Source organism: Callospermophilus lateralis, chromosome 20 (assembly GCF_048772815.1).
Source record: "Callospermophilus lateralis isolate mCalLat2 chromosome 20, mCalLat2.hap1, whole genome shotgun sequence".
NCBI classification, from domain to species: Eukaryota; Metazoa; Chordata; class Mammalia; order Rodentia; family Sciuridae; genus Callospermophilus; species Callospermophilus lateralis.
This window is the reverse complement of record NC_135324.1, coordinates 15,013,589-15,036,204: the sequence shown is the minus strand read 5'-3', so window position 1 is coordinate 15,036,204 and position 22,616 is coordinate 15,013,589.

Below are 22,616 nucleotides of genomic sequence, written 5' to 3'. Positions count from 1 at the left end.
CCTTCAGCAGCCCTTGATAGCCTCCTGTGCCTTCTGGGGGAACGCTCGGTACCCCTTGGTTTATACTTACATCCCTCCAGTTTCTTTGTTTTTATGAGACATTTTTTTTCCTTTTGGCCTTGGTTGTGTTTTCACACCTACTTCTCCTACCAATGCCAGGGATGGGGTTTAGGCCTACGCTAGTCCAAGGCCCCCTGGGTCTCAACCAGATTACTTCTGGAAAGACCCTATTTCCTAGGCAGGTCACCATCATAGGTCCCAGGACACAGTCAAGTTCAGGACACTTGTCAGGGGTGAACCCTTGGTTATCGGGCCAAAGGCAGGCGCTGCCTTCAAACAGCCTGTCCTCCTGGGTCTCCTTGGATTTTACGTGCAGAAGTGACCGATTGTTTGTGTTGGTTATTGAAACTACCCTCACTGGCCTCCTGCTTTAAGGAGATGATGACCACCACCCTGGTTGTCTAAAGAAAGCAAGTTTTCTATTTCCTAAAACTGTAGAGATCCTAGATCGGTGTGTCAAAGGGCTCAGCTTTTGAAGTTCTGACTTCAGCAGTGGCTGATTACAGTATGATATCAAAATGTCTTTGATGTTTCCTTGTAAAAAATGAAAGTCTTTCCAATACCAGCGGGTTTGGCTAGTTACCTACCCCCAGGTACCCTGTGCATAATATTGCCGAGGGTGCAGAGATTCTCATGTTTATCAAATGTCGGTGCTCCGCGTTGACTTGGTGAAGACCAAGATCTAAGGGAGATGTCCGCTCTCTTGGGAAACTCATGTGTGGTAGCTGATGGGCTCTGATCCAGTCGCCGGGTACTGGCGGGGAACCGGGAATTGTCTCCTTCAGACAGAGTGGATTTTGTTCCCCAATCTCCTCCTAGGGTCTGTTCTTTAAGGAAGCAGTGGGGTGGGGTAGGAGTGGGGGACAAAATAAAGAGAGCCCAGAATCAGGAGGAGAGATCCATCTATTTTTCTCTACAGATTCATGGGCCGTGCTGACCTGGGGGCTGGAGTCTGCAGGGGGGAAACCTGGACAGCCCTTCTAGAACCTTCCTGGAGTGCTCTCCTGACACACGCTCCTCTCTTATAAGGCACTCTTTCAATATGCTTGGGGTTTTCTCTTTACTACTTAGGATAATGAATCTCTGTCCTCCTTCTCACTTGGTTCACGTGCATCCTATCCCAGATGCTTTTGAAGAGAGGGAAGACTTGAAAGTAGAAAGTCTGAGCAAGTGACCGAAAGGAGCAGCAGGAACCAGGCGGGTGGTTCAGGAGGAAGACGGCAGATGTGAAAAGACGATGAAATATCAGGGTAATTCTGATCCTTGACCTCCTGTCTTGCCATGAGCTCTGTCCCTCCTGCCCATTCTCCCACCATGATGCCGTTCACCTGGATGGGAGGTAGCCCAGGGGGCCCCCACCAGAGCTGAGCAGAAATCAGCCCCATGCCCTGAACCTTAAAAACTGGGAGCTAAACCATCAACCTTTCTTTATAAAGTAGCCAGCCTCAGGTAGCCCATTATAGTAATGGAAAACAGACTTAAAACATGCCAAAAGATATAAAAATCAGAACAGCAGTTCTGTAGAACTATAATCCTGTCTTTTCTAAGGTATATGCCCTTGAAAAATAGACCTTAAAGTATTCTATGGAAATAGTAGAATTGGTCAGGTACCTTTGTAAAACTGAGAGATCACCTGACAACACACACACCCAAAAGTGAGAAATTGTAAGAAACCTGTCAGAAAGGAAATCTGTTTCATCTAAATGGAACATTAGATTTGCTAGAATCTAATGCTAAGGTTAAGTCCAAAATAATATTGCATTTTAAAATACTTTGATACTATCAAATTTATCCATCAAATACTTTTTTCCTGGGTAACATCTAAAAACATTGCTACCACTGATGCCCCAAGGAACACACTAATTTTTTTTGTGGGTTTTTTGTTGTTGTTGTTGTTGTTGTTGTTGTTGTTGTTGGGAACACAAGACTTTGCAGTTTTCCTTCTTGTGTCTCAGAAGACATCACTGATGGAGATGTAGGGAGAGCTAACAAGGCAAAAATAAAGGCAGGTAGGTTAAAGGTGGCTGAAAGTGGATTCCCTGTCTCAATTACCAGGCCCTTCAATGTCACTGCATTGTATGCGTCACCTGGGAAGTTAAAGTCTGTGGCCATCACACTTCCTGGGAAAGGGAAATCCTGTATATTATGTTTTTAAAATACATTTTTAAATCTATTTTCATAAACTAAAATTTTAAGGTGAAATTTTTAAATATTAACCAAAAAACCTGGAGAAAACCGAGCCTGGTAGTAGTCCCCCTCGCCCCCCACAGAATACTTTCCAGATGGGTGCAGTCTCCTCTGTATGGCAGGAAGAAACAGACTTCCAAAGTGCAGTAGTAAACTCCTCTCTTGTCAAAGCAGGGAGGCCACTGCTTTTGCTCTCATAAATACCATAGAACGTCGGTGGTTTGGTTAGCCATCTCTGTTTCCACCAGTTCTGCTTCCCAAAGCCTCACTCTCACTTCTTTTGGCTTCTCTGAGACACCGTATTTCAAAGTGAGCAGAACAGCCTCCCTGAACAGCTTATCTCAGGCCCCTTGACCATCTGACAGTGGCCAGACTGCCTCTCTTGGCGGAGGTTCTTGACATTTTTGTCAGCAAATTAAAATGCACTTTTTTCTACTTGTCCCCCCCACCCCCCAACCCCCACCCCAGGGAACATTTTTATAGTTGAGAGAATTTAATAACTTGGAGATTGTTCTTATTTGCTAGAATCTAATGCTAAGGTTCAGTCCAAAATAATATTGCATTTTTAAAATATGTTGATACTATCAGACTGTTGAATAATTACGGGCTGTGTAAGTTCACCGGAAGTTAATAAATGTGGTTGGCATGTTGAGAAGGTTTCAAGTGACCTCTGACGCCTGATCTTAGCAATGTTAGCAAGAGGCTTTGGGGTGCAGCAGAAAGCCAGTGCATGTGACCCTGGGGAGACCTAGGGAGAGCTAAGGTGGAGATGAGGTCAGAGGAGGAGGTTGGTGAGCAGACACAGAGTCAGATCTTGAAATTTCTTTACAGTAAGGATTTGGGCCGTGCCTGAGAAGTGTTCAGACTCCAGGACTTTGACAAAGGGAATGGCATTACTTTAAGCTGCTAGGTAATTTTCTTTTCTAGAACAATAAATATTATTCCTGACCCCCTGTGCTGACAAACAGTGAGTCAGTCAGTCCACAGACATTGAGCAAATTTATAGACCCAGAACCAGAGAATTGAAATAGGCATCAACTGACCCATTTATTTGTAAGAATGGCAAAGAATAACAACAAAGAAAAGTCTTCAGTTATTTTTTTCCTGAATGGCTCAAATAAATAACACTAGGTAGTCTAAAGAGGACTCCATATATCATAAGTGATTTATTTCATTTTCTTTGATTATATGCCCTTACATGAATTTTAAAAAAACTCTTTAAATCATCTTATCGTCTTAAGTAAAATTTGATATTATCTGGTTTCTTGCTATCCAGTTTAATAGATTTTTTCCCTACTCACATTACAAAAGCAATTTAATTTTCAAAATTGGAAGAATCATGAAAACAATTTATTTTATGCTAAACATTTTTTTGTACAGATAATTAGGTTATATCTCCAATGCATCGTTTTAATGTAAATTCAACTAGGGTAGGGATTTTTTTCCCCATGTTTTTTTCCCTCATATTTCATCTCATGTCAGAGAAAGAAGTATGATCGAACTAAGAGAATATATGTTTCTTTTAGAACAAATTGAACTTCTCTGAGCAATTTTTCTTATCTTTTATAAAAAACAGAAAATACTGATGTTGCAAGAATGAATTCAGATGTACTTTACCAATGTGGTGGTCCTAGACTGATACATATTAAATTTCTGATAAATATTTAGTGAATAAGTGGAGGCTGTATTATTTACCTTATCTAGGAGACATTCACTTCCGCCTGGTTAAAGTGAACACTCTTTTCTGTCCTATATCTTTTCTCTTCTCAGCCTTCAGCACATCTTCCATGGGTTATTTCAGGAATATTTAATTCACTGACTCTGTTTTCTCTCTAGTGGAGTATTTTCATATCTTGCTTTCGGGCTCAAATTGGCTGCCAGTACCCAGGATGGCAGAAGACATGTCTATTATGAGCCAATTTGGATAGCTTGTTAATTTCAGGAATTAAAGAGTCTTGGGTTCTACCTGGTTTCAAGGAGATGGAGCATTTTTTAAAATTTATTTTTATTTTGTTCTTTTTAATAATACATAGCAATAGAATGGATTTTGACATATTATATATACAGGGAGTACAACTTCCCACTTTGGTGGTTGCACAGGATGTGGAGTTACACTGGTTGTGTATTCATATATGAACATAGGAAAGGTAAGCCCGAAGATGGAGCATTTTGACATAAACATCTTGGTGCCTTTGGAAGGGTAGGGTAAACTGAGATATTTTCACAGTTGGGATCTGGAATGTCCTTCAAAATCGTTCATCAGAAGCATGATCCTCAATGCAGCAAGGTTCAAAGGTGAGGCTTTTAGGCAATAAGTGGATTATGACTTCACTGGATTAATCCATTTGATGGGATTAGTTCACTAATAGCTGAATGGAACCTGGAGGAAGTAGGTCACTGGGCCGGTGCCCTGGGAGGGTTTACCTTCTCTCCGGACCCTTCCTCCCTCTCCCTCTCCCTCTCTTCTTCTCTCCTGCTCTCTCTCCCTCTCCCTCTCCCTCTGCTTCTGGGCCACCATGATCTCTGCAGCTTTCCTCTGCCACACCCTTCCGCCATGAGATTTCTGCCTTGGAGCTGGCCAAGCATGGGCCGAACCTCTAAAACTGTGAGCCAACTCCTGCTCTAAGTTGTTCTTGTCACGTGTTTTGGTCACAGTGACAAAATGCTGACAAACACACATCTGGAATATTTGTTGACTCTCACCTTTCAAATCAAGGTCATTATGTAGCCTCTATTGGAAGACTGGTCTTTATGGTCCTTGTCCAAACTCACATCCTTCAAGACAACTCACCACCTCATCTTTGGGGCACAGGTTAAAACACAATTCCCCACGACACTGCGCGCCGGTACCTGCTCCATTGTGACATATTCTTTGTTATTTTCTCCAACCTCCAAGCAGACCCAGTTCCAATCACCCCCTCTCCTGCAGACCCTCTTCTCCCTGCTGCAGTGGGTATTTATGGCTCCCTTCTCTGAATGCCTATGGTAATTACTGTGTGTTACTCACGGGGAGCTGAGTGACTCATCTCTAATCCTGTCACCTAGCCATAATGGATGCATCTGCTTATCAGGGCTTTGGCCAGTGGTGTCCTTCTTGAGCCCCTGCTCAGGAAACTGGCAGAAGATAAGTTGCGGGACATGGTCAGGTTTTGCAAATGTCCATCCACAAATATTTGCTAATATTTCGTACCGTCACTGAATCAGAACACACGTGCTTCAACCACCCGGGAAAGGTTTTGTACTTTGGAAATGTTTCCATAGAAACTACTCATTTGCAAAAAAAACGGATTAAGCAACACTGTGAGTCACAGGTTTAAGATCTGGAGTTGGAAGCCGTCCCTTCATGAAAATATCTCAAAAGTGACTTCAGCAGGGAGAATAAGGGGTACCGAGTGACATGGTGTGGATGGATGGATCTTTTGATTTAACTTGTCCGTGTTGCCTTATTCGATAATATATTTTCCTCTTCCTTTTCACATCATTTACTTTTAGTTTTAATGGCTTTCAAAGTGTGTGATGGGGCTTTGGATGTGGCTCTAGACAGACAAAAAGTTTCTTTGTCTTTTTTTTTTTTGTCCCGTTCCTCTCTTTTACACAAGGTCAATAACAGGCTTCAGTGTTTTTACAATTACCAGGAGGCTGGGGTTTGTTATTGTGTGCTGATAAATGTGCTGATGCCTCCATTATTTATGGGAAGAGATAAAAGTCATGCAGCCTTCAGAGACAAAAGGCAGGTATATGTTTTATATCTGTGTTTTTGATGAGTTCTCTCTTAGACATCGTACCTTTCATAGCCCAGTGACTACCTAATGTAAATTTCAGGAGGAATAAAGCTGTCACCATTTAGCACTTTTTATGGCTTACATTTATGCAGCAAGGGAACAAACATCTCACTTTGGAAAACTGTGTGTATCAGGTAGAATGAAATTGTTTTTTATATTTATTATTTATTTATTTTACTTTTTAAGTATTTATGTGAGAGAAAAAAATGACCCAAGCTTGGGGGTCATTTCTAGAGCAATTTTTTTTTTTAATGTGAAGGACAGAATAGCCCCCATGATTGCAGTGCTTCTGAAATATATTAAAATAGAGAGTCTGGCTTCAGAAGACTTGAAACCAAGGTAGATCACATTTATTTCAAAATAAACAAAATTCTCTATGATGGCAGCTACCAAAAAGGATGGTATTATTATTATTATTTTGGGGTGTGTGTGTGTGTGTGTGTGTGTGTGTGAGTGTGTGTGTACACGTGCACACATGCACTGCAGATTGAACCCACGGCCTTCTGCATGTGAGGCAAGCCCTCTACCAGGTGAGCTAGGTCCCCAGCCTGGAATAATATTCCTGACTAATGGTCAGCAGAGCCCCAGTTCTGGTTCTTTGTGGTTGTTTCTTTGTTGATTTTGTCCCCTTCTGTGGAAAGTTGGGATTTAGGTGTGGCTCTGGGACAGAGAAATGGGCTGGTGCTCTTGGGGACTCTGTCTTTGTCCTCAGTGGTATGGTTCATTCTCTACATGAGAATTAACAAGGCTTCCCTGTCGATGAGAGTCAGCTTTCTCACTGAAAAATGGAGGGCAGCACTCCATTGGGCACTCGTATTAATATTTATGTAGTATGTAATTTTCTGTTTATCATATAAACTGTTAGTCTATCCATTTAATAGAAGCACTCATTTAATTTTGTTTTGTTTTGGTTTTTGGTACTGGGGATTGAACCCAGAGGCGCTGGGTTTAACTTTTATATTGAGACAGGGTCTTGGTGAGTTGCTTAGGGTCTCGCTAAACATGCTGAGGCTGGCTTTGAACTCTCAATCCTCCTGCCTCAGGCTCCTGAGCAGCTGAGATTACAGGCATTAGGCACCACCCCCAGCTCTTATCTCTTTTAGTAGGAGTTTGGTGAGAACAAACTGTTCCCAGATTTTGTGCGATCATGTTGACTCTCATGTTATTTTTGTATTTCTTCTTCTTATATAGTTCTAGGTTAGCAGTTTTGTTTTTTTTTTTGTTTTTTTTTTTTGTTTGTTTGTTTTTTTATCCAGCAGCATAAGGATGTTATTCTTTCTGTTTTGCTCTTCTGCATTCTCTCTTCCCCCTCCCTCCCTCTTTCTTTCTTTCTGTTGGGAAACTGGCCTTGATGTTGCTAGTCTGAAATTCCATCTGTTGAGATTTTTCTTTGTCTCTGTTTGTTTTCCCATTCCTTGGGTTAGGAGGTGTCTACGTGTGATTTTCTTGTACTCATTTGCTTGTAGTTTGTAGTGCACCTCGGCGTCTTTGAACGTGTAAAATTATGATCACTTCATGGTTATGTTCTGCCTGTGCTCCGCCCTCTTGGGGTCCTTCTCAGTACAGTTAAATACACCTGCAAATAAGCTGTCCTGTGTGTGTGCTCACGCTCTTTTCCATGTCTCCTGTTAGTTTTTATTCTAGAATATCTTCCACAAGTCTACCTGTGGTTCACTGAAGCTTGTTAGTTTCCTTTTAAAAACCATCGACTGAAATTTCACATGAAAAGGCTCATTTTAGCCTTCTGACTTTTAATTCTATGGTTTTTGTTTCGTTCTTTTGAATACATTCCAATTATCTGGTGAAAGAACGTTGCAATCTCAGCATTTGTTTTCTTGAACATAATTATCAGAGTGGCTTTAAAATCCCTGACTTTTACGCTTCCCTCTGGATCATATGTGATTGAGTCATTTTTGACTCATTATTTTGGTCACGTTACTAGATGTGGCTAGTCATTGTATTGCAAGCAAAACATGGTAAGTGAAAAATTTTTAGAAACCACGGTGGGCAGTCAGAATAAGAGCAAACCACTTGCCCGGTCAGTCTGACTTATAGTCTTCATCAGGCCTCTAAGGTACTTACTGGAACATTCCATTATTATTTCCCCTATGCTCCTCTTTCTGTTTTTTTTTTTTGTTTGTTTTGTTTTTTAAATCAACCCATTGATAGAAAGCACCTCTCAGTAAATCTCTGCTCAGCTTCTATCTTCTGACTCTCCTCCATTTAGCAACCAGAAAATTCCTCAGGGGAAACTGGTCCCTAATCTGGTGCTCAAGTCTGCATGCCCCTTCTTGCAGGAGTTGACTCTTCACACCTTTTCTGCCTGTTCTCAGGAGGTCACTGGAAGCTTCTCCGCTGCATGTGTGTCACCTGCATCCTCTGTGACCTTGCACCACTTATGAATTCGATGGGCTGGGTGGGCAAGGTTGGGTTTGCCTCGGCTGGCTCCCTTCTTTCCACGACACTGGCTGCATCAAAGTGCTCTCAGCCGTTTCAATCATGCTCTGGTGATTTGTTTTACTCAACTTCTCTAGTGGGTCCTTCTGGGAGCCTTGATCCCATAGAATCTATTTCCTCATCATCAACAGTGAGAGTCGGTGGGCAGCGTGATGAATTCAGTAAGGCATTCCATGTGCATTCCAGTTGTTTCTAATTTCAGAAATACAGATCGCAGTAATGAAATAAATTCAGAATATGAAATGCTCCTTGCGTCTGTTCTTAACCAGTGTCCATCCAGGTAAACAGAAGTGAGTACAAGTGCCGCCGTTCGGTTGCAGCAAAATAACCGGGGGGGTGATGAGCAACTTGTGTAGGTTGATACAGCAGGAGTGGGAGCCGTTTATTGTAAGACAGGAGGGGAATATATACATTCCACACAGCTCATCTTAATTAACATGAACTAGATACAGCAGTCAACCAATAAGGAATCTCCACTCTTAATGGCTCGCTGGCCTTACTTCACAAACCACTCCCTCTGGCAAAATGCCAGGCGCCATCTTGACTTGCTTACAGACTCTAACAACAAGTATTGCAAACAGAGAGGATATCATGCAGGGAAACACTGATAAACCTGTTGGAAGAGCTGGAGGAGCAGAAAGGGAAGATGAGGTCCCTAGAGGGTTAGTAGCAATGGGAACGTGCCATTACCCTGAGCAGTGAATGATGACATGATCCAGCCCCCGTGTCTAGCATGTCCTCTGGGCTGCTGGGCCACCTGTGGCTGCAGTAGCTGCTTTGGAGTGGCAGCCATCCTACTTGCTAAGAGCCAGCAGCCGGTTTTTTTGCTGACACATCTGAAGGTTGGAAGCTCGGAAGCTCCAGGTACGGCCTGCCATGTTCCCAGTGCTACCCACTAAGGCTGCCCATGGGTCTGGGACCACTGCTGCGGTTGCACCTGCACAGCCTCCACAGGAACCCGGGACCTAGAACTGTCTTCTGCTGCCACGATGCTACCTCTGCCTTCTTCCTCCTTCCCATGTCTTGCGGTAGGCATCCACCCTGGGAACCCAGGTGCTGAGGAATTCATGGAGAAATGCAACTTGTAGGGTATGGGTCCTTGTTGCGACCCAGAAGAGGCCACAGAAGGAAAGAAGGAAGCCAGGGCCAACTGCCAGATGGCACAGCCAGCTGACCATAGCACAAGTGGCGCAGGAACCCATCCCTGTGTCTGTTTGGCGGGTATGTTAATTGAGGCCCAGAGAGGGGAAACGCTCTGTTTGCTTAATATCTCTGGATACTCGGACAATGGGTGAATTGTCTTTTCTGGGAATTTCAGGGTTCCTGCTAGTATGTAATTGTGGTTTAGACACAGAAACCAATCAGTAAGTCTTTCTCTACCCACATTAAATGTGTATGGATATTAAATATGTATGCAATACATATTATATATAAATATATAATATGTAAATATGTAAATGTTTATAGATATAAGTATATATAAACTTAAATATATAAGTGTTTATATAATGTGTAATATATATTTATAAATATATAAATATAAATATAAACACCATATAAATATATATTTATATATTTATATATAAATATAGAATATGTAAATATATAAGTGTTTGTAGATATAAGTATATATAAACTTAGTTATATAAGTGTTTATATATTTTTATATTACATATTCTATATATTTATGTATATTATCTATATTGCACATTTAATTATTTTAAACTACATCTTCTGGAAACTTACATATTTTTTTCTTTCATAAAATTCACAGATGCAGAGTCAAATAAGCTATGTAGGTGGGCAGGTCTGGCTGTCCATGCTGCACTCATGGTGAGCCGACTCAGCAGCCCAGTTTGAGCCCAAGTGTCATAGGTGGGGGCTGTCAGGGCCCTGGGGTGTCCTGCACCTAACTTCTGCTCACCTCCTTCCCAGTACTCTTCGAATTCAAGCACACAGAGACCTTCCCTCTCCTGCTTTATCAACCTTTAATTGCTTCCTTCCTTTTATGCTCCCACCCCAGCCCCACAACAGGACCCTGTAATATCTCCAGATTCAATTCGCAAGTTCATGGTGTTTTCCTCCTTGGTTCTTCCTTTTTCTTTCAAAATAAACCTTGTTCTCTCTTTATGCCCCAAGCTAAATCCATCAGTAACTCCATTGTGAGTTTCTATATCCTTGGGGGCAGTCGGGGGGGGGGGGGGGGGGGGGTCAGGGGAAACCTAATCTTCAAATCATTTCAGAAATTAAAGTCAAACTCTTGCAGTTCTTCTGGTATACCAAAAGCCAGGAAGTAAAATGCCAGTGAATTTCCCTATTCAAATGCCAGTGAATTCACATATTCAAATTTGTAATCGAGTGATTTTCTGACACCTATGAGACCCTCTGGGTATGTGATATTAAGAGTACATACTACTTCAATCCTTACTCATGCAATAATATGCACCTTCTGTTCTTTACTAGAAGAATCTTTTTCTTCCTTGAGATGCTTTTCTCTTTCTTCTAATTTCCACAGCCCATAGATTTCATAATATTCTAAAAATATTAGGATATAAAGGGATGTCATGGATCATTTATTTCCTTATTTTCAGGTTAAGGAGATGAGTCTCAGATTCGTTGGTGGATCACTCAAACAAATGGCAGGGCTAGAACAAAACCCTTGGTCCCTTGGCTTCATAAATATGTCATTTACTTTTTTTTTTTTTTTTTTTTTTGGTACCACGGATTGAACCCAGAGGTGCTTGTCTACTGAGCTACATCCCCAGCCCTTTTAATTTTTTTAATTTTCAGATGGGGTCTCACTGAGTTGCTTAGGGCTTCACTAAATTGCTGAGGCTGGCTTTGAACTTGTGATCCTTCTGCCTTAGCCTCCTGAGCTCCTGGGATTAGAGGCATGTGCCACAGCATCTGGATTGCCATCTACTATTGTTTCTTGTTCTTGAAGGGTAAGCTCATAATTCTCAACTTCCAGTATTAAAAAAGCAATATTTTACTAACAATTGGACACTTTTCTGGATTTTATAATAGCCAGTAAATAAATTTGCAGACTAGTTCTCATTCTGTTTCATGGTAAGGTGACCCTCGTTAGCAATTATATACAGTATATTTCAAAAAGCTAGAAGTGAAGATTTTGAATGTTGTCACCACATGGAAATGATGAATGTTGGAGAGGAGGGCTGTGCTAATTACTTAAATTTAACCCCTCCCATACATATGTATATGTGTGTATGCATTTAAACATCACAGGGCACACCATGAATACATGAGATGATTACCTGTCAAAGAAAAATAAATTTAGAAATACTTAACTAATGTATTAACAGGTTTAGATGGCCTCAGTTAATAAATTAACAATGAGTCACTAATCACTCTGCCATTTTTGTCATTGTGCTTTAAAAAAACACACTGTCTGATACAAGCACAGTACTAATTCCAAAAGGCTGTTTTAGTTAATACCATCTTCGAAATCCTGACTTCTTTTCTTTTTCTCTGTCTTTCCTCCTGTCAGCAGAATATTCATTTGTTGGAAAACCATTTTTTTTTCTTTCTTTCTTTTATCTAACCTCTACCCTGCATGTTTTTTATCCATGCCACGTTTATTTTTCTGTAAGCAAATCGAGTTACAGTTTCTTTGGATCATCTTGCAAGAAGCCTGTCAATATTGTTACACCCTGGACGTCTCGGGCCTTGATGGATGCTTTTCAGTAGGAGAGGCGAAGACCCCAGACTGAGGACTGGCATATTCAATGCACCGACTCTTACACAAAGCATCTTATCTGTGAGGACCAGACCAGGATGTGGATGTTTCTCCAGCCTCAGCTACAGCAATCATTTAGCCAATTTTCTTCTTTCTTTCTATAGCAATCCCTTGCCTTTCATTTTCCCAAGTGGTTAACTTGGCCTTGCTCATGAGCCTGCCCAGCTACCTCAAGAGTGTCTCTGAGATCCTTTAGGATGTACATCTCCTGTGCATGTGCATCTCAGCTTGTCACCCCGTCCTTCGGCTGGGTTCTGTGTGGTCCGGTGGCAGGACCTGGCTTCAACTCCAGAACTCTGGAGCCTTGCTTGATTTATAATCCCTTTTGGTAGGAAATATAAGACACATGGGTAAGAACAAAGCCTATATAACAGATGCCCACGTTTCCATCTCTGACGCTCGACTTTAATTTCTGAAGAAATTAAAATGCCATAAATCAAATAAAGATCTACTCTTGGACTGCTTCTTAACTTTCATCAATTATGTTCCTGCCCAGAGGCAACTTCAATCCAGGGGTCATTTCCTATCTCATTCCAATTTCTGCATTTTTAAAACTTAATGCTTTTATAAGTACAGTGTTGGTTGGGGGATTTCAATTTAGGCAGAGAGCAGCACCAGGTAATTATCCTTTTGCGATTTTCCGATCACCATGGTGTTTTAAGATTTATCTGCTTCAGAATGTTGTTATGGATATCATCCTGCAGTTGTACAACCAGGCTGTTCCTACTTCTTACCATCAGCCAGTGCTCTAGAGAATTACTGAAGTCTCCTGGTTTTATGGTGTGCATGTGAGGGGGTCCCCCAAAAGTACCTGTGTTGATGCAAGAATGCTTGCAGGTTAGGTGATTGGACGGTGAGAGCTGTGATCTAGTTAGTCCATACAGGTTTGAATGGACTGGCTGGAAGGTAACTGTGGGCAGGTGGGGCAGGGCTGGAGGAGGTGGGGTCACTGGGGGTGTGCCCTGGAAGAGTGTCCCTTCCTCTCTCTCTCTGCTTCCTCTGTTATGCCCTTCTATAATGTTTTGCCTCATTTCTCAACCAGAACAGTTGGCCAGCCATGGACTGAACCTCTGAAACCATGAGCCAAAATAAACCTTTCCACCTCTAAGTTGTTCTTGTCAGGTCTTTTTGTCATAGCAACAAAAAGCTGACTAACACAGTCAGTGAACTTGTGATTTTTCTAGTAAACAAAATTGGCTTGTGAAAGGAGCTATGAACTTCATTTTTTTAAGACAATGCCAAATATCTTCCTAAAGAGGACATATCAATTTTGCCTTCTTTAAATAGCATATAAAAATATGTATTGCCCATTACGCCTCCCCATAAGGGTACATAGATTCTAGCAATGACCCCTCTGTGTCAGGATGTTAATTTAGATTGTCCTTACTATTTCTTGTTAAGAATAGGAAATAGTTCCTATTATTCTGCAATATCATAGATACATAAAAGAAGTGGCAATCGTGACCTTAATTTCTTAACATTATGAAATACATCAACTTCCTTTTAAAGTTGAGGAAGTCTTAGTAAGTAAGCCCTTCCTATGATTTTGTTGATGACATTCCTGGTGGGTTTCAGATATTTTGCCTGTTTCCAGAGATAAAACGTGACCCATGATCCGTGCCCTGAAGGAACCCGCACTCCACCTGGAGAAACTGATGCCTAAATGCAGAGCCACAATAGTCAAAGGAGTGCTATATAGGAGGGAGGTTGCAGGTGCAGCAGGAGGACATTGGAGAGGGCCCAGGGCTCCCAAAGGAAAGCGTTGGAGATGACGGAGTGGGAATAGTCCAGGTAGGATGCGGGAAAAGGAAGGTGAGATTAATAGGGGCTTGGCAAGGGCCGAGTCAACAGAAGTATAACATCTAGAAGCTGGGAGCACAGCAGAGTCTATCAAAGACTTGAGCAGCCTCTTTGGCTGTGAGGCTAGATACAGCCTGATGTTGGACCTTGAAGAGCTCTTTATGCATCACACTTAAATACTTTGGATTCTTGTGTTTGTGGAGAGTATGGGGAACTATCATAAGACTTTGAACAAAACGTGGCATCTTCATAATAGAGCTTACGAAGAATACTCTGGGAATCCCATGGGAGGAGGCAGATGGATTAACTGAGGAGATTCTGTAGTGATTAACCGAGTTCAGGAATGTACAGTATAAATGGATTTCAAAGATGTGTCGTTGACTGAATTTATTCACTCAAACATTGAGCATTCACTAGGTGGTAGGCTGCAGTTCTAGGCATTTGGGATCCAGCAATAAACAACAACTACAACTATAAAATTAAACATTCTCTGCTCTTGTGAAGCTTCAATTCTGATATCTTGATCAATTCTGTTGATATCATGAGAGAAATCTGTGATGCAGAGATGAATTGCACTTTCACAGGAGGTTGTAAGAGTTCGAAAGATTTGAAACTACAAGAATTGGAGCTTTCTTGATAAAGGCTGATAAGTCTCAAAAAGAATCAGCAAACTGCCTTTGGAGATCAGATATATTTGCCAACCAAACAGGTGTGACCAACAACATGACTGTGGAGAGAAGAAAACATTTGAGGTTATTCTGAATGTTTGGCTGGGAACAGCTCAGTTTCCTGTGTGTTTTTCCTAAGATGTGCCTCCTAAGAATGAGCATTCTGTTTTGAGGAGGGAAGATTGTAGCATACCAGGCAGGCCTGACTTCTCTATCAGTGCCGGAGGCCCATGGTACGTCAGGAAATCAAGAAAAATATATTACTGCTTTTGGTTAGTGGAAAAAAATAACTTTTAGGTCAAAAAAATAATACGATAATATTAATAAACTAATATTAATATTCATTTTATGACAATGCAATTATAAACTATAGTTCTTAATATTGTTTTGGAGAAAGTGACCCACCAAGCAAGAGTACCCCAGGCCCTCAAAGTCAAACAGTGGCTCTCTCTATTAAAGGCAAAGATCACATTGTTTTTATTTGAATGGGTAACATGATTTATGCTATTTTTGCCTTGATGATAGTTCTTACTCTTTGAACTTCTAAGAAACTACCCATTCTCAATTCTAAGTATATCTGGGTTATATTGTATTCATGATTGCTTGGTCCTCCCAAGCTCAACTAACTAATTAACTCTCACACTCTCTCTCTTTCTTTCTGTGCTGGGGATTGAACCCAGGGCCTCACTCATGCTAAGCATGTGTGCTCTGCCAATGAGCTGTACCCACCAGTTGAAGTTCCACTTCTTGTCCTATCTTAGACATGCCAAGGAAAAAATGGTGGGACAATTCTCTATAATCCATGATTAAACCAAAGCATTTAGAAACATGATAAAATTATGTATTCCATTCCTCATGTTCTCATGTGATTTTATTGCATTAGACTCTTACCCCTTTTACTCTTACAATAGTGTCTCATTTACTGACTCCTTGTGGGAATAAGTGAGGGACATCGCCTTTGCCAGGTTGTTACCTGCCTTTATTCCTAGACAGGATGGCCTTAATTTATCTTCTGGGAATAGGTAAAAGGTTAGGTCATCTCTGAACGTCTCAGACTGTGACTTAACTTTCTGAGTCTTCTTGGTACACCTCAGGAGGCTAATTGGTTCTTCCAAATAAGGATGCGTTTCTCCTTCCAGAGCTGCACCTCATAATGTTTCCCGTATTTCCATCAAAAGAATCAAGGGTCTGTCCCTGAGAGTTCTGTCTCCTGCAAGGTGAGGATTTGAAGCAAGACTTCTCACAGATGCATTTCCCCCTGAGATCTACTCAGAGAAGCCGGGAAAGACATCACTTGCTCTGAAACTAAGATTCTGTTATAATGTATTATTGGGTCTAATGATCAGCACTAAACTATAACTTGCTTTTACTTTTGTCATAGGATATACTCATCATAAGAAGTGCGACATCTTTCTTCACCACCACTCTTTTCTAAAAGTGGAATTCTAGATAATTGCAGATCAAATGTGAGCAGTACTTTTTTTTTTTTTTTCCTGAATGCTTGGAGCATCCCAAAGTCTGTCCCTAAAGAATTCCCATTTGTAGAATATATTGCAAGCTACTCTCTCAACACGTTGGTGGTGGTTTTGACCCTCCAAACCTAAGCTAAGAATTTGGTAACAGAAGTCTTTCACAGAAGCAGTGTTCCCTAGCTGTAGAAAATAGCAAGATGGCTAGAAGAAAATGAAATTAGAACATAAGGGTAGCGTATGTGGAGTGCACTTGGATGCATGGTGCTGTAGAATGCACTTATCCTCATTTTCCCCAGTGTGTTTCTTCCTAATGAGACGTTGTGGTAGCCAAGGTCTCAAGTCTAGCCAAGGTTAAACTGTTTATCTTCATTATCGCCAGCCCTGGGGAATTTAATGGTCCTCAGGGAACATTCAGAATGGTTTCTGTCCCGTATAATGGAGTGTGCTCCACTTCCCACCAAGATAAAAATCCTCAGGATGTTTTTCTAAGATATTTCTATGAACGTGCATCATGTTTTTGGAGGGTTGATGAAGCTTGGGACTATGGCTCTTCTCTGAAAATGTAACCTCATTCCTGAGAAGTACCCAGTTTGCCCAATCCCGAACAGAAGAATTCATTAAGTTTTAAATTGAGCCTCAGATTATGCAGTCTCATGGTACAAGCTGAAAACAGTTTCATCACTTTTATCTTAGCAATGATCATGAGCTGTCTCTCCCTGCAGGATGAAGGGTGATGAGGCACAGGTCTGCTCAGTCCTGAATACAGTGGGAGGGAGTTTTCCCTCCAGTGAGTTCCGGGAGGGCCACTCCCCTCATTTGCCTGTTTCTGCACACACCTGTAGCTGTGTTAAATGGCTGACTCTGAGAAAGGTGCAGCCTGGAGATGCAGAGTAGAGATAAATGAGATTCAGTCTGGAAGCCCTGCAGAGCAGGTATCAAAGACAGATGTTTGACACCCTGCTAAAACTCAGGAGTTTCAATATTCTCAAACATGATTTTCAGCTCCTCAGAGGAAATCGGTTGTCTGTTGCTACTAGTGAGCTTATTGGTTTTGAGATGATATATCTGGAGATTCCACGATGAATAATATGAATCCCAGTTGTTGCTAATAGCACCGTGTCCGAATCTTCAAACAATGGGGATATCCGCTTCTGTCTTTATGACTCCAGGAACTTCTTGATCAACAAGTGATATAAGCTCCCCACATATTTATTTCTAAGCTTTACACTGACCCGTCAAGCAGGAAATATGGGTTTTTATGTGAAGCATGTTGTGCCAAAGATGTAAAAGACAGGGACCAATTGCTCAGAAAAACAACAGGCCAGCTATCAACAGCATTATGAGAATTCTTCCCAGAGATGTACATAAGAGAGACTTTGCATGATTGGATGAATGATAACCAAACAAAATCTTTATAATAGAGGCAGCAAAAGACCATTCGGCCACATAATCATGTTGCCCTTCTATGGTATCATTTCAAGGGCTACAGGTAGATTGTCCCTCAGCTTCTGAAAATGAATGATTCCAGAATGCCCAGCAAGTTCCAACATCCACCTGCTTTCAAGTCTCTTCTATAAAGTGGCTGGGTGTGCACACCTGTAATCCCAGCAGCTCAGGAGGCTGAAACAGGAGAGTCATGAGTTCAAAGCCAGCCTCAACAGAAGCAAAGTGTTGAGCAACTCAGTGAGACTCTGTCTCTAAATAAAATACAAAATAGGGCTGGGGAGGTGGCTCAGTGGTTGAGTGCCTCTGAGTTCAATCCCAGGTACCAAAAAAAAGAAAAAGTAAAACGGTATAATATTTGGCCACAACCTACACTTATCCTCTTGTATAATTAATTAATTAATTGGTTCTATTTAGTTATACATGGCAGTATATTTGATATAACTATACAAGCATGGACTATATTTTATTCTAGTTAGGACCCTGTTCTTGTGGGTGTACACCATGGTGGGATTCATTGTGATGTTTTCATATATGTTCACAGGAAAATTATGTCCGATTCATTCCACTGTCTTTCCTTTTCTTACATATCTCCTCCTGTGTTCTTTAAATCGTCTTCAGATTACTTATGCATAATACCACGTAAGCGTTGTGTAAAATAGTTAGGATGCTAAGTTGTTTAGGAAAACAAGTGATGAGAAGAAACGTCAGTGTATGTTTCATGCAGATAAGATTTTCCCCCAAATATTTCCAATCCGCAGTTGATCAGGTCAGTAGAGGTAGCACCCACACATACTGAGCTGCAGAAGCCTTTTTGCTCAAACTCCATAGATGTGATTCTTAAGAGGAAGCTGACTTAAAATATGCAAGATATAACTACCAGGCCTTGACACGACACGTACGTTAAAGGAAGCCAGAATAGCTATTGCTAAAAATGCATTTCATTGATTATTCCATCTGCGAATGTGGTACCCTGATGGCAATCAATCAGGATAAATCAGAGAGCTACTCAGCTAATTCACCCGTCGGGAGAACTGGTAATTAGGGAGCTGAAGTCAGGCAGGCTGCAGTCAGATGCCCACAGCATCTGTATTTGGGGGAGAAGATGCCTTCATGGTCGTCCTTCAGAAACTTTAAAAACAACCACCTCCGCATTTTCCAGCCCCATATATGTGGACCACATTCTCCACGATTTTCAAGGTCTCATCAGTAGTTAAAATGCATTTCCTTATTTGTTTATAGATCTTTGCCTCTTTCTGGAAGGTGCATGGATTAATGTCCTTTTTAGTTCCTTGTTGGCCTGATCACTCCACTAGAAATGCTGGCTCCTGCACTAGAGATTAGCTCCATACTGCTGATGGTCAGTAGGATTGCCCAGGGTGGACTCTTCTAATGTGCCCACCGTCCTCACCACGGTTCTTACTTAGTTATAGGAGTCACTTCATGTTCCAGCTCTAGAAAAAGTTTGGGCCTCGACCCTGTTCTCATTCCCCTTTGTTGGACTTCAGCAGTAATTATGACCATCTCTGGGCTTTCCGGCCTTGCCTGCCTCTAGAATACATAATAACAATCTTTTTTAAAGCAAAGATTTACCGCAGATCTTGCATTAAGTCTAAATGATACAGGCTGGTCTACGATCCTTCCCCTTCTCCCCCTCATTGGCCATTCCAACATTTTCTTCTCCCAGGGTCATTTCTGGGTTACCATCTTCTATAGTTAAAAGGGGTTCATGACTCCTGGAAATTCAGGCTTTCTATCCTCCAACGGTGTTCATGCTGTCGCCCAGCCCATCAATTTTGGAAATATCTTGTTAGGAGCTTTGGTGATGTAAGTAGTTGTAAATGTTGTTGAAGGATTTTTTTTTTTTTTTTTTTTTTTAATTTCCAATACGTGTACCGTCCTCCTTTCTCTCTCTCTTCTCCTTTTGGTATTCCAGTAAGGCGTACACTACCGTTTGAAATGGCCCCACATTTTTAAATTATCTGGAATTAAGATAGAATTATAATCAGAATAAAATCGATCAGATTAGTTTTTTTTTTCTTCTTATAATATTTGGTGAGTCCAAATCTGGCTCCCCTGGCCTGACATGTTAATTCTTTGAGGCTCTGGTTTTGTTCCGTTTGTTGATGTTGATGCTGCTGGTTTTGAGTTAGGGAACTTTCTGGAGATGCATCTTGAGGGTCACTGGGTCGGTCTCGTCCACAGATCCACCCATACTTGGTGTTCTTCATATCCCTGTAAGTCACCTTTGATTTTCCCCACCTCCTCTGGTTTCTTAGAGCTTCTGTCTCTCTGCTTATGTGACCCCCCCTGGTCATACAGGCTCTCTACCCTTTTCTTTAGAACCCCTAACATATTAATGATATTTGTTTTAAGTCCCTTGTCTAATGATTCCAATGGGAGTCACGTCTGAGCCTTAGTCTGGTGGTGGCCTTGTCTCCTTGGATTTTGGTTCTTCTTCTTCTGTCATGCCTAGCAGTCCTGGTAGGAGTCAGACATGTATCTGTGGGGGTGACAGAAGCCAACGGGAAGGGACCTTTACTGTGAAGACTGACTGATGCCAGGCTGTCTGAAGGTGGGGTTGTCTTTAATATTCCCTTTAGCTGCAGCATCTATAGCTCAGCTGATGAACTAGCTCTTGGCTCTGGGTTTCCTGAGTGCTTCTCTGCAAAGAGAGGCTGTGTCCTGCAGTCCTTTCAGCTCTAGTCCACTGGGGCTCTATTGGACAGCTCTAGACCTGTAGGAGGGGGTCGGGAGAAGGAGTATATAATGCTCTGATGGAATCTCGCTGTTTTAATGGAACTGTAGCCTTCACAGTGCAGCTCTGGGCTCCCTGCTCTGAGACATTCTCAATGAATTCCTTGCAAAGTCTCCATTGCTGTTGATTTTGCTTTCCCTCAGAGGAGCTAGAGTGAGCCTCAGTGGCAGGACCTTCTCCCAACAGAGGCACATCTTAACTAAAGACACCCCCGCCCTGCGCCCCCAGAGAGCCAGCCTTTGTTAGGGATAAGACTCTGGGCTATTTCACAGTGATGACTCTTCCTTTCCCCAGCCAGAGCCAGCAGGGGACTCTTTCCAGGTCTCCTCCCCCAGAACCCGGTGGGGTTCCTAAATATAAAGCACACCCCTTTTGAGTTACCCCTGACTGATGATGTGCAGTTGTGAGTCTTAATAAGCTTTGTGTTTCTCATATAAATCTGCCTTTGGGGCATCTGATTTATGGAGCCAAAGTCAATGAACCCAAGATGGTGCTTTGATTGGTTTGGACTCCCTTAGCCTACTTCTGCAGAGTGGGTGGTCTAAACAATGAGCATTTATTTCTCACAATAAATGGCGCCAGCGTGCCAGCCTTGTGACTCTGGTCCTCTTCCAGGTCACAGACAGCTAACCCCTTCTTGGATCTTTACATAGTATACAAGAGCTACCTGCCTCTGCCTCTTTTTACAAAGACACTAGTCATGCCTGAGGCCTGTGCCTTCATGACCTTAGGAAACTGGGAACGGAACCACCATTTGACCCAGCCATCCCACTCCTCAGTCTATACCCACAGGACTTAAAATCAGCACACGACAGGGACCCAGTCACATCAATGTTTATAGCAGCTCAATTCACAATAGCCAAGCTATGAAACCAACCTAGGGGGGGCCTTCGACAAATGAATGGATAAAGAAAATATGGTATATATACACAATGAAACGTTACTTAGCCATAAAGAAGAATGAAATAAAGTCATCTGTCAGTGAATGAATTAATCTGGAGACTATCATGCTAAGTGAAATTAGCCAATACCGGAAAAACAAAGGCCAAATGTTCTTCTTGATATTCAGATGCTGACTCAGAATAGACAGGGGTTGGCAGGGGAGTGGAGGTTCACTGGTTTGGACCAAGGGCAGTGGGGGAAAGGGATGGAGGATGGGAATGAGAAGACAGTAGAGGACTGGTCATAACTTTCTTATGTTCATATATAAATTATTACACGACCAGGGTAACTCCACAGCATGTACCACCACAAGAATGGGAAGTTATACTCCATGTATGTGTCATATATCAAAATATACTCTACTGTCATGTATAACTAAAAAGAACAAATAAAAAATTTAAAAAATAAGTATGAAACAATTAATGTCTAGGTTCAGGGGGATGGCCACTGGAAGAGAAAGAAGGCAGAGATGCAAAGGAATTAGAAATGTTCAAGACAGATGGACTGATCTGGAAAATAAAGATCAAATAGCTCATGAATGAGGCAAGAGGAGACCCCCCCCACACACACACACACACCAAGAAGAGAGAAACAGAAAAGGCTCAGGTATGAGCACAGGAATGCTTCCAACTCCATTGGCTCAGAAAGCCATGTTAGTCAAAAATGAATAAAATTTGGATTGGAAGATCCACATTTTATTAATTTTATTAATTTTAGAATATTAATTTAAACAAATCCAAGTACATGTTGCATGAGTTATGCTTAGATGTAGCCCATATTTGAACAATCAGGAAGAGACTTCCAGCCATGTCCATGACCATAACTTTTTTGTAGATCAAAAATTGTCAGATATCAAAAACTCTTTTGTTCACCTTAAAGTATTTGTAGTGGTTCTTTATTTCTTAGAAATATGGAACAGGAAGGAGGAGGGTTTTCAATGATCTGAAAGCTGTTCTTTAAAAGCACCACTAGAGGGCGGCAAGGAATTAGGTTTTGAACAGGCACCCCAGAGAAGGCAGTCTTATTCTCAGACAAAACATGATCATCAAAATGTTTCATAAAGTAGAGCTTTGGAGATTTTCTTTTCCTTTCCAATTTACTGTGGTTAATATTTAAAACGTCATTGTTTAGCATTTCTAGTGTAAGCTGGTGTCTTGAATGCACAGAACCCCAGTTAGTTACAAGAGCACATCTCAATCTTCCATGTGTATGAACATGTTTAAATTCAACAAATCCACATATCAAGGACGAGCAGCTAGTCACTGTCAGACTGCTAATCTAGGAAGATGT